This window comes from Varanus komodoensis, unplaced genomic scaffold, assembly GCF_004798865.1.
Source record: "Varanus komodoensis strain SLA01 unplaced genomic scaffold, ASM479886v1 scaffold42, whole genome shotgun sequence".
Taxonomy (NCBI): Eukaryota; Metazoa; Chordata; class Lepidosauria; order Squamata; family Varanidae; genus Varanus; species Varanus komodoensis.
In genome coordinates, this window is record NW_025335972.1 from 2238670 (window position 1) to 2251103 (window position 12434).

At 46.8% G+C, this 12434-nt stretch overlaps 1 long non-coding RNA gene across 1 annotated transcript; it reads right to left on the reverse strand.

The window, feature by feature from the left end:
• Nucleotides 1–7379: 7379 nt before the first annotated feature.
• On the reverse strand, nt 7380–7793 carry LOC123030058. Its single transcript, XR_006416033.1, has 2 exons — nt 7691–7793; nt 7380–7598 (listed from the first exon to the last, which is right to left on the reverse strand). It is a non-coding gene; the product is annotated as an uncharacterized LOC123030058 (long non-coding RNA).
• Between the last annotated feature and the right edge of the window lie 4641 nt (nt 7794–12434).

The window sequence follows — 12434 nt, forward strand, 5'->3', positions numbered from 1 at the left end:
TTGCTTCAGCCTGGCTTCTTATTCTGTAAAATGGGAATAAGATACCTCTTTTTTCTATTATCATTGAAATAGTTATCACAAAGTGGAGGGTAGTCATTATCTCTTCTTTACCCCATACTGATATTGCCCACATGACTCCCACAAAGTGCTTTTTAGACTGAAACGAAAACAAAGAATTCGAGCATTTGGTAAAGCAGTTATGTGAGTCCAAAGGTATTTGGTTATAGCACTTGGATCTAATTAACAGTACTGTGTGCATCTATCTCTGCAGCCAGCTTAAATGGGGGTACAGTCTGCAGAGATGAGTCTTTTTTTTTTTTACAAGAATCCCAGGCACCCCTTTACTTCAACCTGGGACTGAAGTCATCATGTAACTAATCCATTGTGCCTGAGAGTGTACTTTTCCCCCTTAAAATCCTCATCTGTGCCTTTCTGACTCAGGCCAAGTTTTACCAAGGCCAACATTTATTTACTTTTTTGCAGGAATCCTAGCAAACAGCTATTGGTGGGTGGTCCACTGGAAACTATTTAGTTTTTGGTTTATCCACCTTTCCACCTAGAAAATTGTGTTCAAGTTGGCTGAAAACTAGCTGGTGGTCCCCTGGCAGAGCACCCCTATCCTTATGCTTGTTCCTGATTGCTGCTGGGGTAATCCTAGGCATAATTGCATGAATGGGCTGAATGCAGTGGCAGTCGCTGGGAATATCAGACAACTCAGTACCCCTACCAAACCAAAATGTCCAAACTGTGGTGGAGGAGTAAAACAGACAACTCTCTTGTGACAATGTGCCTCAATCTGAGCATCGATGCAGTCGTCACATCCCAGGAAGAACATGGTGACTGTATGATGTAAAGTTCTAATGTTACTGGGTTACCCTCAGACCTGTTTCCCATGCAATGCCCATAAGTGGGCTTGAGAAGATAAAATATACACTATGCAAAGTCAAAGTGGTCTTAGAATTAGTAGGAAAGGTTGGATGAGGTAGGTAAAGGCCCAAACTGGAAAACTCCATCGCACCTATAACACCTGCTGTGCCTGCCTCCTTATTGACTTCAGAGATACTGGCTAAAGCAAGCGCTATATGCTCTAGGAGACATCTGACACTGCAGAAGGTAAACTAGAAAGGAACTTTTCCACAGATTAGTGAAGGAAACTGCATCATGCTAACTTAATCCACAAGCCCATTGGAACAATGCGTCTCCTCAGCATGTATTGGCCTGGTTTCCAAAGCAAATGCTTTTTTCAGTGTGAATTTTATTTCTTGAGGGGCTGTGTGTGTTAATGTTTCACCTCCCTTTATTCGCTTACAGGGATATTCAAACAAGATGCTTCACCAGAACTTTGAGCCACGAAATCATGATACAGCTCTATCATGAGCCGCCTGTTACTGGCAAAAACCTGCAACTAGAAAATTTGTAACCTTGATATTAGCAGCTTGAAGGTGCTCCCTCAAATGGTTATGGCACTGGGATAGCAGCTAAAAGACTGGAGCATGGCCTGTTAGAAAAATCTGAAAGTGGGACATTTCTGCTCCTAATAATTAAAACATGGGGCATGAAGTTTATCTCCCAACAGAGCCTTGTATTACAGCACAGCAAACCAAGGGCTTGCAGAGGCAGGTGATTTAAGTTCAAGGGATTCTGCTGTTTCTTCTTGATCGGGTTTATGGGAGGCATGAGGATTTGCAACACCAGATGCTCATCAGTGCTTGCAGGGTGCGGTCTTTATTTTGCATGCATGTAATATAGATCCTGTATGTGTGCACACATGATTCATATATAATTTCTTGCAAATAGCCAGCCTTTCTTTTTCTGGAAGAAATGTATATTTAGCTTCATTTATGCTTTACTGGGTTACCTGTACATGTGGCAGCCAAGGGTTAGTTTTGCACACTCCAGAAGGACATGGCAGGGTGGTTTGGGCTTAGAGGAAGTCTGTGTTTCTCTTCTGCTTGATATGTTTTGATTGTGAAAGGAGATCAGGAATGGTTTATTTGGGAATATCCTGGACTGAAACTTTTGACTTCTTTTGTGCTGAAATTGTTCTTTATTCATTTGTCCAATCATTTTGTTTGTTTATTGTAGTCAGAATTCCTGTGTTGTTGGATCATAGGATGGAACCAATAACACAGAAGTACAACCCTCCAAAAAACATAATATTCTGCACATGTTTGGTTTGATGATACCATATACATTCACTTGAATCAACTAATATAAGTAACCACGTTCAAATTTAGAATTTAAACTCGACAATACCTATCAAGTAAATGGGACAAAAACTTAAATATAAACTCTTGGCCTAAATCAATAATACAAGTGTCTTGGAGGATGAGTACCATGACCACCCTTCCCCACTGAAGATCCATCAGTTATCACATGTCAGCTTAGGATGCAAAGCTTCCACTGAAAACAGCTCTGGAATACCACTTGCTTTGCAAATTAAGTAGTAGTAATGTTTTTTCACTGATTGGGACAGCAGGGGGCACTAAGAGATCATGTGAACTAGTTTCATGTGGCCTCTGCACAGCTTAAATGTTCTGTTCTGTGCTGTGCCCCAACCTTTCCCCAAGGTTCATCAAGTTGTCTTGAGTCCCATTTCCCTCTTCCAATCCCCCTTATCATTATTTATACCCCCCACAAACGCTAGGGGTATGTGCTAAGGCCTGGGTGCTGCTTGAAGCCTAACCCCACCTCCCCTTTAGCTTGTTCATACCCACAAGACTTGCCTAACCCTTGCCCACCCCACTCCCAGGGCTCAGGAATGCAGGCCTGGAGCTGAGTCACCTTGGCTCAGTGTAAACACAGCCCCAAAGTGGAGTGGCTGCCTTATAGGGGAGCGATTCCAGTGCCCTCCCTCACCTCCTCCACCAGCCAGAAGCAGGCCTCCATAGGCCTGGCTCTCAGCCCAGCCCACCCCACCCCCCCACTCCATTGCTCACAACTCTGACCCTATCCAAGAGTTTGAGAAGAGAGGAATCCTGGCTTGCAGCCCTCCTCCAGAATCCTGGAAATCAGGCTGATCAACTACTGCAGTAATGCGTTTGTCTGCCTTTATGAGACACTGAGGGGGTTCTAACCCCGTTGGGTGGGTGCGTGTATGCAAGTCTTTTCTTGCATCCCAGGTTTCCCTCATCCTGTGGGTTTTTTATTCCTTGCAGTGGCCATAGATGTTGGACATCTAACAAGGCAAGCTGGGGTGGGAGGGGTGTGTGGGGGGGCTTCCAGGGAGCTTCTGTGGAATGTTAAAGAGGTCTGGACAACAATGCCTCCCCCTTGTGATCCTCCCATGTTTTCCCCTGGCAGTTTCTGTCTGAACAACCCTAGTAAAAGCCTGTGAACAAGGGAAAGTATTGGCATTACGGAAGCCTAACCCAGCACATTTCTCTCTCTTTTCTTTTCTTTCCTTCTCACAACAGAAAGTCCATTAAAAATACAGAATAGCTGCTCAATGGCCTTTAACTGGTTGATGCGACAGGAGAGATGGTCTGGAAATACCCAAGAATTTCTGATGGCCCACAGAGAAGCAGAAGTGTCCTGCACTGTCCCACCCTTCCCTTCCTATCTCCAGACAATGCAAGTCATCATCCCATCCTATTAACAGCTACCACTACATGTGCAGGCTTCATTCCTTTAGGTTTAGGAGGGCTTCAGAATCCATGTGCTAAAACAGGAGCAGGAAGTAAGGCAGAACTCTAGATGTTTTGGACTTTGGCTCCCAGCTCCCCTGACCATCGGCCATGCTGGCAAAGGCTTCTAGGAATAAGCAGTCCAACACTTCTGGAAATCTACCTTCTGCCCATCTCTGCCCTAAAACACACTTTCCTCTGATACATTCGGAGTTGTGTTACTTGCTTCTGCCATCCCTCATTCCTCCCCTAAGCGACCCTGCTTTAACCCACTAAGATACCCCCCCCCCGTGGGCTCAGCTGTAGGTCCCCTCCCTTTTTGCACGCCAAGAGGCGTCCTCGCTTGCAGCGCTCCCCTTCCATTCCGAGGCAGGAGAAGTGACCTCCCACCCAGCTGGTACTTCTCAATGACGCGCGGGTCTCTTCCCCCGCCCGCTTTCATCCTTGCAAGGCCAGATTCCTGAGGGGCTGAGGTAATGGGGCTGGGTGGGAGGCGCGGGAGCGGGAGGCCGGCCCGCTGCCCCGCTCACCCCGTTCTTGCTATCATCGGCCGCGAGGAGCCAGGCCTGGTCGGGAGCATCCGGCGCGCAGTTCCTCTGGGCGGGAGCCAACGCCCAGGCCTGCCGCAGAGCCGCGCGCAGCCCTTCCCGCGGCTGCTTTGCAGGCTCCCCGTGCTAGTTGAGGGCCCCCTCCCTCGGCCCGCCCCCTTACGTGCCGAGACGAGCCAGGGGGCCTCCTTTCTGAAAACGGCGTTCTCGAGAGGAAGGGCCCTTGCCCGACCTGTTTCGGCCAGTCCTGTTGGAGGTCCTCTTGGGGCATCATCCGCTCTTCCCCAGGGCCGGCCCTGGGAACCTATGGCGGCGGCAGCGGTAGGCGAGGGAGGGGGCCCTCAACTAGCAAGGTGTGTCTAAACTGAAAATGCGCCAAAGTTCTCTGGCCAGAGGATTCATGCAAGCCAGCCAAGCCGCACCAAGTGCCAAATCCTCTCCCCCGCCCTTTTGGTTGTTGTTGTTTTTTTCCTTTTTACAGCTCCACCTTTCAACTCTCTGTCCTAGAACGAAAGGTCACCTTTACACTCCTCTCCCCAATAGTACTGCCCAGCAGCGTTGTGGAAAGGGAGCCCCCTTTTGAGCTTGGGGGCTCCAGCAGCTGCCTCATCCCATCCCCTGCAGAAGCAGGCTCTGGCCGCAGGGACCAGCTGGCCGTTGCCAGGGCTGGGGGAGTGAGGTGGCCTGACCTGGCTGCAGTGGCCTCCTGGCTGCTCCTCACTATGGGCACATAGAGCTGCACCACAAAGTGTGCTGCCCAGCGGACAATTTATTGGGTAGTTTGAAAATACAGTGCAGGCATTAAAGAGAAGTGTGTGTCCTGAGCAGGCTGCCCCACACCCCTGAGCTAGTTTGCTACTCTCATGTTGGGTGAAGCAGGCTATCCCATCACCTGAGCTGAAGAAGGGATTCGACTGCCAGTCTAGTTGGCTTCTGTAAGTGGAAGTGCAGGGTGCCATCTTGTCCTTCACTTCCAGTAGCAAAGCATCTTGGGCCGGCCCCGATGCTGGGAGTGTGAGTGAGTGGCAGTGAGGTGCCAGAGGGCCTGAACTTGGCCCCCAGGCTGGCTCTTCTGGGAGGATGTAAAATTCAGCTGATGGTCTTGGAATGGGGATGGTGGACTGAGTAGGAGACCATCTTGTCGCTTGCAGCAAATTGACTGGGGCGGGCGCTGCTCACCCCTGTGAATCACATTCCTTTCTTTTTAGAAGTCTTGGGGATGCCAAGTTTTTTACAGTGCACTTGCTTTCCTTTCACTGCCCTAGCAAGCTGCTGACCATAAAAGCAAATTCTTAGGGTCAGTTTATTAGCACATCTTGATTTAGATGCAAGGCCGCTACCAAATAAGTAAATTACCACAGTGAAGGTTGATACCTTTTCATGTGCCCACCAGCCCCCACAGCTGGCCTGTCAAGGGTGGTTCAATCGATGTTTATTTCCAGAAAAAAGAGTCTTGCCATTGGGTGGTTGGAGTTCTACTTCAAAGAAGGCACTCCTCTCTTTTGGAGAGTTGATAGAGGATAATCCTCTATTTGATGGGCTGTCGAATCCATGTGCAGTTTAATGATCAGAGACTATAAGAAGGGACAGAGGCTTGAAGTTTCCCATGCACAGGAAACAGCTGGACAGCAGAATGAGCAAAGCACACGGTCACCTAGTCAGTCTTTTCCACAATGATGAGGTCTTGCATTTCTGTTTGGATTAGAGGCATTCTTTCTGGATTTGCACCTGTAAACATGTCTATGCAACTGTTACACCAATGGGTGTCCTCTCTTGTTCTCTCTTTCCAGTGATGCTGAAGCAGACTGCCCACTTGCTTACTGCTGTCGATCAATCTGTGGTCATAAGCACAGCAGCAAGGCCTGGCTGAAAAGTTGGCAACCAGACCTTAGGAGGCAGAGAACAGCCTTCAGCAATTTGCAGCAGCGGAAGAGGAAGGGGGAGTGACCTAGGGACCCTCCATGTGACAAAAAAAAAAGTGTTCTATTTGCATCTGTGAAGGCCTGCAGCAGGGCGTGCCATCCATCCGCACCCCTCCTTCTGCACATGCCATGCTGCACTTCCTGCCATGTGCTCCCTGCCCTGCAGGCAAGGCCCTCTGACTTTCCATTTAGCTATTGAAACCCTGTCCCAAGCACAGGATTTGAGGTTTTGTGTGAGGCTTCCTTTAATGGTGTCAGTGACCTGACATCCTGTCCGGACGCGGAAAGCAAACATGGTGTGTCTTTCCAGCCCTCCAGTTAGCTGTGTGCTCCAGTGTCCAGGAGGGAACAAAAACCAACACAAGGGCATCACAAAGCAGCCAAACATTTACAGAGGGAGAAAGACGGGTTGTGGATGTTCATGCTGTGGTGTATGTCCATGGAAGAGTGTTTTGTTGCTTATTTTTGTCTAGAATTCTGCTGTGGAACATGAGAAAGGCCTTGCTAGAGCAGCCCAAAGGTTCATCTCTGGCTTTCCGTGGGCAGCTGGCTGACCCAGGCAGGAAGGCAGTTGCTAGACTAGATAAGCCTTCAGGCACAAGGGCAGCATCTCTCTCCTGTTTTGTTCCACCCATGTTCCCCAGCAGTTTTTATGCAGTGACATGCTGCTTCTGAAGTTGGAAGCTTCATTTAGTTGCCATTGGTAGACCGTTCCCCCTGCATGAATTTCTCCAGTCCCTTTGAATACTAGTTAAATGGGTGACTGCTGCCCCACATCTTAGGACAGGAAGTTCAATGAGTGAATAACTGTGTGCAGTGCTACTTCCTGCTCTTTCCTGCCAGTGAGTTTCACTGGATAACCCCAAGATTCTCCAACCGCCCCCCCCCCAGCAAATACAAAAAATAACCCTTTGAAAATGACATATTTATATTTATTTAAAGTATTTTATTCTGTTCTTTAGCCAAAAAAGCTCTCAGAGCAGTTTACATATAATCAATAAAGACAGTCCCTGCCTGACAGCTTAGAAGCTAAAAAAGACATGTCGCACAAGGGAAAAGGAATGAGGGGCATACAGGAATAATAAGGAAAATAATATGAATAACTCTTTTTTACTGGCTATTAATGACATCACTGTGTAAAATTGGCGCTTGTGAGATCTCTGCAGATATTCATGCAGGGACAGAAAATTCCTGAATCTGTAACATTTTTACATCATCCACTGCATTACATAGGCCAAATATTTGTATCAGGTCTCTACCTAAAGATATGGGAGGAGAAAAGAGGCTTTTCAAATGTGCCTTTATTCTCAATTATTATTTTCATAAGCCACCTTGAGGATCAGCTTGTTTGGAAGGTTGTTTAGGAATTGACTACATCTGCATTATTAGGTAAAGTTAAGAAACACCATTAGAATTAAAATGAAGAATCTTAGAGTACTTTCAGTGCAAACAGCAGGCATTGGGCAACTATTCCATTTTTATTCCTCAATGGATCTTTGGCACTAGGAAAAAAATGAAGTGGTGAGAAAATACTGGAGGGTTACAAGTTGAAGACACCCCCATAAAATTATGTGAAGGAGGCAGAGATACATACCTTTTCCAGAAGTGCCTCTCTTACAACAGATTTGCAGTCTGAGTGAAGTGCAGAAAGAAACTCTGCTCCTCTGAGTTACTGGAGACTTTAAAGAAAAAGAAGAAGAAAAGCGCATTTCTCTTGTAGCAGGGTAGACTAAAGCAAGGGAGAACAGAAAGTAAATTTCCAGATGTTCTGGACTTCAACTCCCAGTATTCCTGATTGTTGACCTTGCTGGCAAGGGTTTCTGGAATTTGCAGTCTAATACATCTGGCGATCTACCTTCTACTTTCCCTGCTAGTTACCAGAATAAAATTTCCCATCGTCACTGATGTCTGACAACCATATTTGTGGACCCTGCTCTCTGTGCTGTGGCTGCAGCATTTCTGAATTTACCACCATCTTGTCACATTTTTGCAACCAATTCCACATCCATTATTCTGTAGTTGTTGTCCATTGACTAGCTGAAACAAACCTCTTTACAGGGGTGCTTCCAGAAGAGGCTTTTAATGTGTGATCTGTTTGTCACATTCAAGGTGTAACCTGCATGTTACGTAGTACATATTAATTCCAAAAGCCACATTTAAGCAATACCGTTATTGTTGTTATGTGCCATCTAGTCATCTCTGACTTATCATTCAACCCTATGAATGAATGCCCTCCAATATGGCTTGTCCTTGACATCCCTGCTTGGCGCTTGTAAATTCAAGGCTGTGGCTTCCTTTAGGAAATTGATCCATCTCATAGCTGGTTTTTCTCTCCTGCCTTTGACTTTTCCTAGCATTGTTGTATCCTCCGGTGAGTCTTGCCTTTTGATAATGTACCTGAAGTACAACAACCTCAGTTTCATCATTTTTGTTGCCAAGGAAAGTTCTGGTTTGATTAGTTTTAGAACCTACTTGTCCCTCTTTCTGTTGGCCCAGGATATTTGCAAAGCTCTCCTCCGGCACCATGTTTTGAATGCACTAATCTTCCCGTCAGCTTTCTTCACTGTCCAGCTTTCCTACCCATACATAGTGATCTGGACCACAGTAGTGTGGATAATCTTGGCCTTCATCTCCTGTGTAACTTGCTCACACTTGATAATCTTTTCTAGTTCCTTCACTGCTGTTTTTCCAAGTCTCAGTCTTTTTCTAATTTCTTGACTGTAGCCTCCTTTTGAATTGATGACTGAACTGAGCTATGCAAAATCTTTCACAATTTCTCAGTTTCTTCACTGTTGACATTAAGAACCAGAGAGGGCAGATTGGCGGTGGCAAGGTGGGGCAGTGAGGTTGCCTTGCCCAAGGGCCCTCCAAAACCACTTAGCATACCAGACAAAAACATTGTACCTCTGGGCTAACTAGGCTAAGAACCCAGTGACATCTAGAAACTGCATTTCCATTTTGGTTCTCTGATGACATATTTCAGTTCCTTTTATGCATCCTGTCTTACTGTCTTATTCTTAACTGTCCTTGCATTGAAATGAAGCAAGACGCATCCAACAGATAGGGTATTCCACCCCACCCTTGCTTTGTGTAGCAACCAGCCTGTCTAAAGGTTCTGGAGAACACCAACACTTCCCCACTGTGCATATTTTGATTGGTTGCCTGTGTGTGCGGGTGTCTGATCATGCAAGCAGCCTGTGTGCTGACCAGTGAGCTCAGCAGCTTTGGGTTGCCATTTTCCCACTCCTGACCTCCTTAACCGCAGCCAACTGGGCCCCCAGGCCAAAAAGGGTTTCCCAGCACCTTAATAATAACTTCTATTGCCTGTTTGTAAAGAAGTGATTCGTGTTCCCCCACTACTGGTCCTGTCAAATTCATTGCAAGCACCACAGCAGGCTCCGGGTTCATTGCTGGCAGTTCCCTGGGAAGGTGGACCAAGCCGGTAAGCACCTAAGGGCTGGTTGTTTGCAGCCCTGAGCAAAACTGGGTCAGAGATCTGATGTGTGGATGGTGGCGGTGATGGAAGCTGGAACTTTGCATGGAAGTCCGCATGTCAGCAGGGGTCACCTAAATATGGGACATGAACAAAGAGTGCCTCAACCCACTGCCTGCCCCGTCCCCAAGACTGTTTGCATCCCAGGGTCGACCCTCGCTTCGGGCAGTGTAAGGTTGTTGGTGTTAGGAAAGGGCAGAGCATCAATAATGATTCGTGGTGTTCTGGTTGCATTTGGACTGTCCAAGAGAGTGCTTGGGGAGGGTTTCTGTCTGGTTGTGGGTTGGGTTTTGTTTTGCCTTGTTTCATTTGTGAGGTGGCCGTGAGGACTATGTATTTTGACTGGTGGTGGTGGAATGGGATGATGTATGCTGCTTGCCTCAGGCAGCAAAATGTCTTGGGGTGGTTGTGCATTATCCCTGCCCCTTAGCTTGATGGTGTTAATTTTGCAGCATCTGAATTGTGCCTTTAGTCAGACCTGGGCAAGTCATGAACTTGCAGGCATGTCAGCTTGTGAAGTGATAACAGGCATGCACAACTTTATTTATTTATTTGGACAACTTGTATGCTGCCCCATTCGCATAAGCCTCGGGGTGGCTTCCAATACATAAATAAATATATTTCTAAACAGAATACATAAAATACTGGAGACATCCTGGTAGCAGATTTAAAATCAATAAATAAAATCAACAGTTAAAATAACGTTTAAATAAAAAGGTCTTGGCCTGGCGCCGAAAAACCAATAATGACGGCACCAGGTGGACCTCTCTGGGGAGCGTGTTCCATAAGTTGGGCACCACTGCAGAGAAAGCCCTCCTCCGGGTATTCATCCTCCTAATATCTTTCATGGAGGGCTCCCAGAGAAGGGCCTCTGCTGCCGATCTCAAGGGGCGGGAGGGCACATATGGACGCAGGCACTCCTTTAGGTAACCAGGTCCCAAGCCATTAAGGGCTTTGTAGGTGATAACCAGCTCCTTGAATTGGGCCCGGACTTCAATGGGAAGCCAGTGAAGCTGACGGAGGACTGGAGTCATGTGAGCACAACTTTATCATGGTAAGATACTTCTTTCCATATGCTTAGGAAATGTACACAAAGCACCAGTCTGGACTAACAGTTTGGTGTAGCACAGAACTGAAAGACCTTGCAAAGACCTTTTTGCTCCCTGGGAATTGCCTACAAGGAGGGAAAAGAAGAAAGGGTGCCACAAGGCCCACAGCCAGGGTTCTGTCTCTCTCCCTTCCTATTTGCCTAGAGGAGCAGAAGCCCAGTACAGACCGAATGCCCTGTGTTAGAACAGGGTACGATTAAGCTGCAGAAATGGGTGGCTGAAGCTGGGTTGATTTCCCAAATGTCCTCTGTTTGCATAGCAAATTAATAGGGACTTGATTGTATGGGCTGCCACTGATAAGTGGCCAAAAACAAAGGAAATGCATCCCCAAATGAGACGACAAAGGAGGGCACAGTTTTACATCATCTTTACATGTACTATGAATTTAGGGGAAAGAATTATGATTTCAACAGAATTGCAGTACATTGCACCACAGTGCAAAACATTGCAGCCAGGTGACCTGTGTGCCCACAGCCTGCTGTCCAGAGGCTAAATGTTCATGGGCAACAGGTGCTTTGACTAAGTCCAGTCAATTGGGCTTAGACTAGACAGCCTTTCAAATAGAGAATGATCTGTAAAAGAGCACACATGACCATCCTGGCCAGCATTGTGGTGTTTATGTTATGAAAGGGGTGCTGTTAACCTCTCCCTCTCTCCTCCCCTCTCATATATGCATACACACACACGCACACACACTTGCATATACACAGAGGTGGCTCCTTTCAAAGCCCCAAAGGCCACCATTTTGGTGTAGATTTGGCAGCTTGTGTGAGGGTGCTGGTGTCATGCTTCACCACCACAGCCGGAGCCCTCCTCCTCCTGTCTCTTACTAGATAATGCAAAGTATGAGACAGAGAAGAATCCCATTCATGGATGTAAACATCACAGATATTTCCAGCACTGAAATATGGGAATGTACACAAAGCCTGAGGGAGGCCTAAAATAGCCTTGACCCAGCAGGCCCTGAGGCCCTAATGGTTTGGGGCCTGGTCCAGAGTGAATTGGCAGGAGGTGGACTCTCTAAATCCTGGTGTAGAAAGCTAGACTTGGCCAAGCTTGCTAGCATCTTTATCCTGTATGTGGAAATGTGTGAATGTATCTGATGCAATGTGTGAATGTATCTGATGATTCAGAAGTGACCAGCCACAGCTTAGTGTGACTTAGTGTGCTTGGGAGGACATACATTACAAGAAATCTGCTAGGTGCCAAAAGACTGTTTGCTGTTTTTAGTGAGTGCTGGAAGATCCAACAGGTTCCCAGGGGATCCATCAGAGAGGGGGTGGTTTCCACAACAGAGCGTCACATTTGGATAGAAATAGTTTGGCAGTGTCTTTTTCCAAGGATGGCCTGATTCCCACCCCATTCCTCCTTTGCTCAGTGCAAAGGAATATGAATCAGGTTCTGCACTTTTCAGTACAGGTGTGAAACAGAGGCACCATAGTGGCTTAAACTGAAGCGTCTGCGTGAACCATCCTGAAATAAGAATGTTGCTGCAAGGATTAACATGGAACTACATCACTGTGCTTATTTTGAAATCTCTCCAGCAGTCAAGCCTGTCTGGGAGAATAAAAACTAATCCTCATGTCACAAATTCAACGCAAGGTGTGCAAATATGGTCATGCTGATGGTTGCAGGAATATGCCCAATCACACTTTCTATCATTTAAGCTTTTGTTCGTTCTCTCTCTCTCTCTCTCTCTCTCTCTCTCTCTCTCTCTCTCTCTCTCTCTCTCTCGT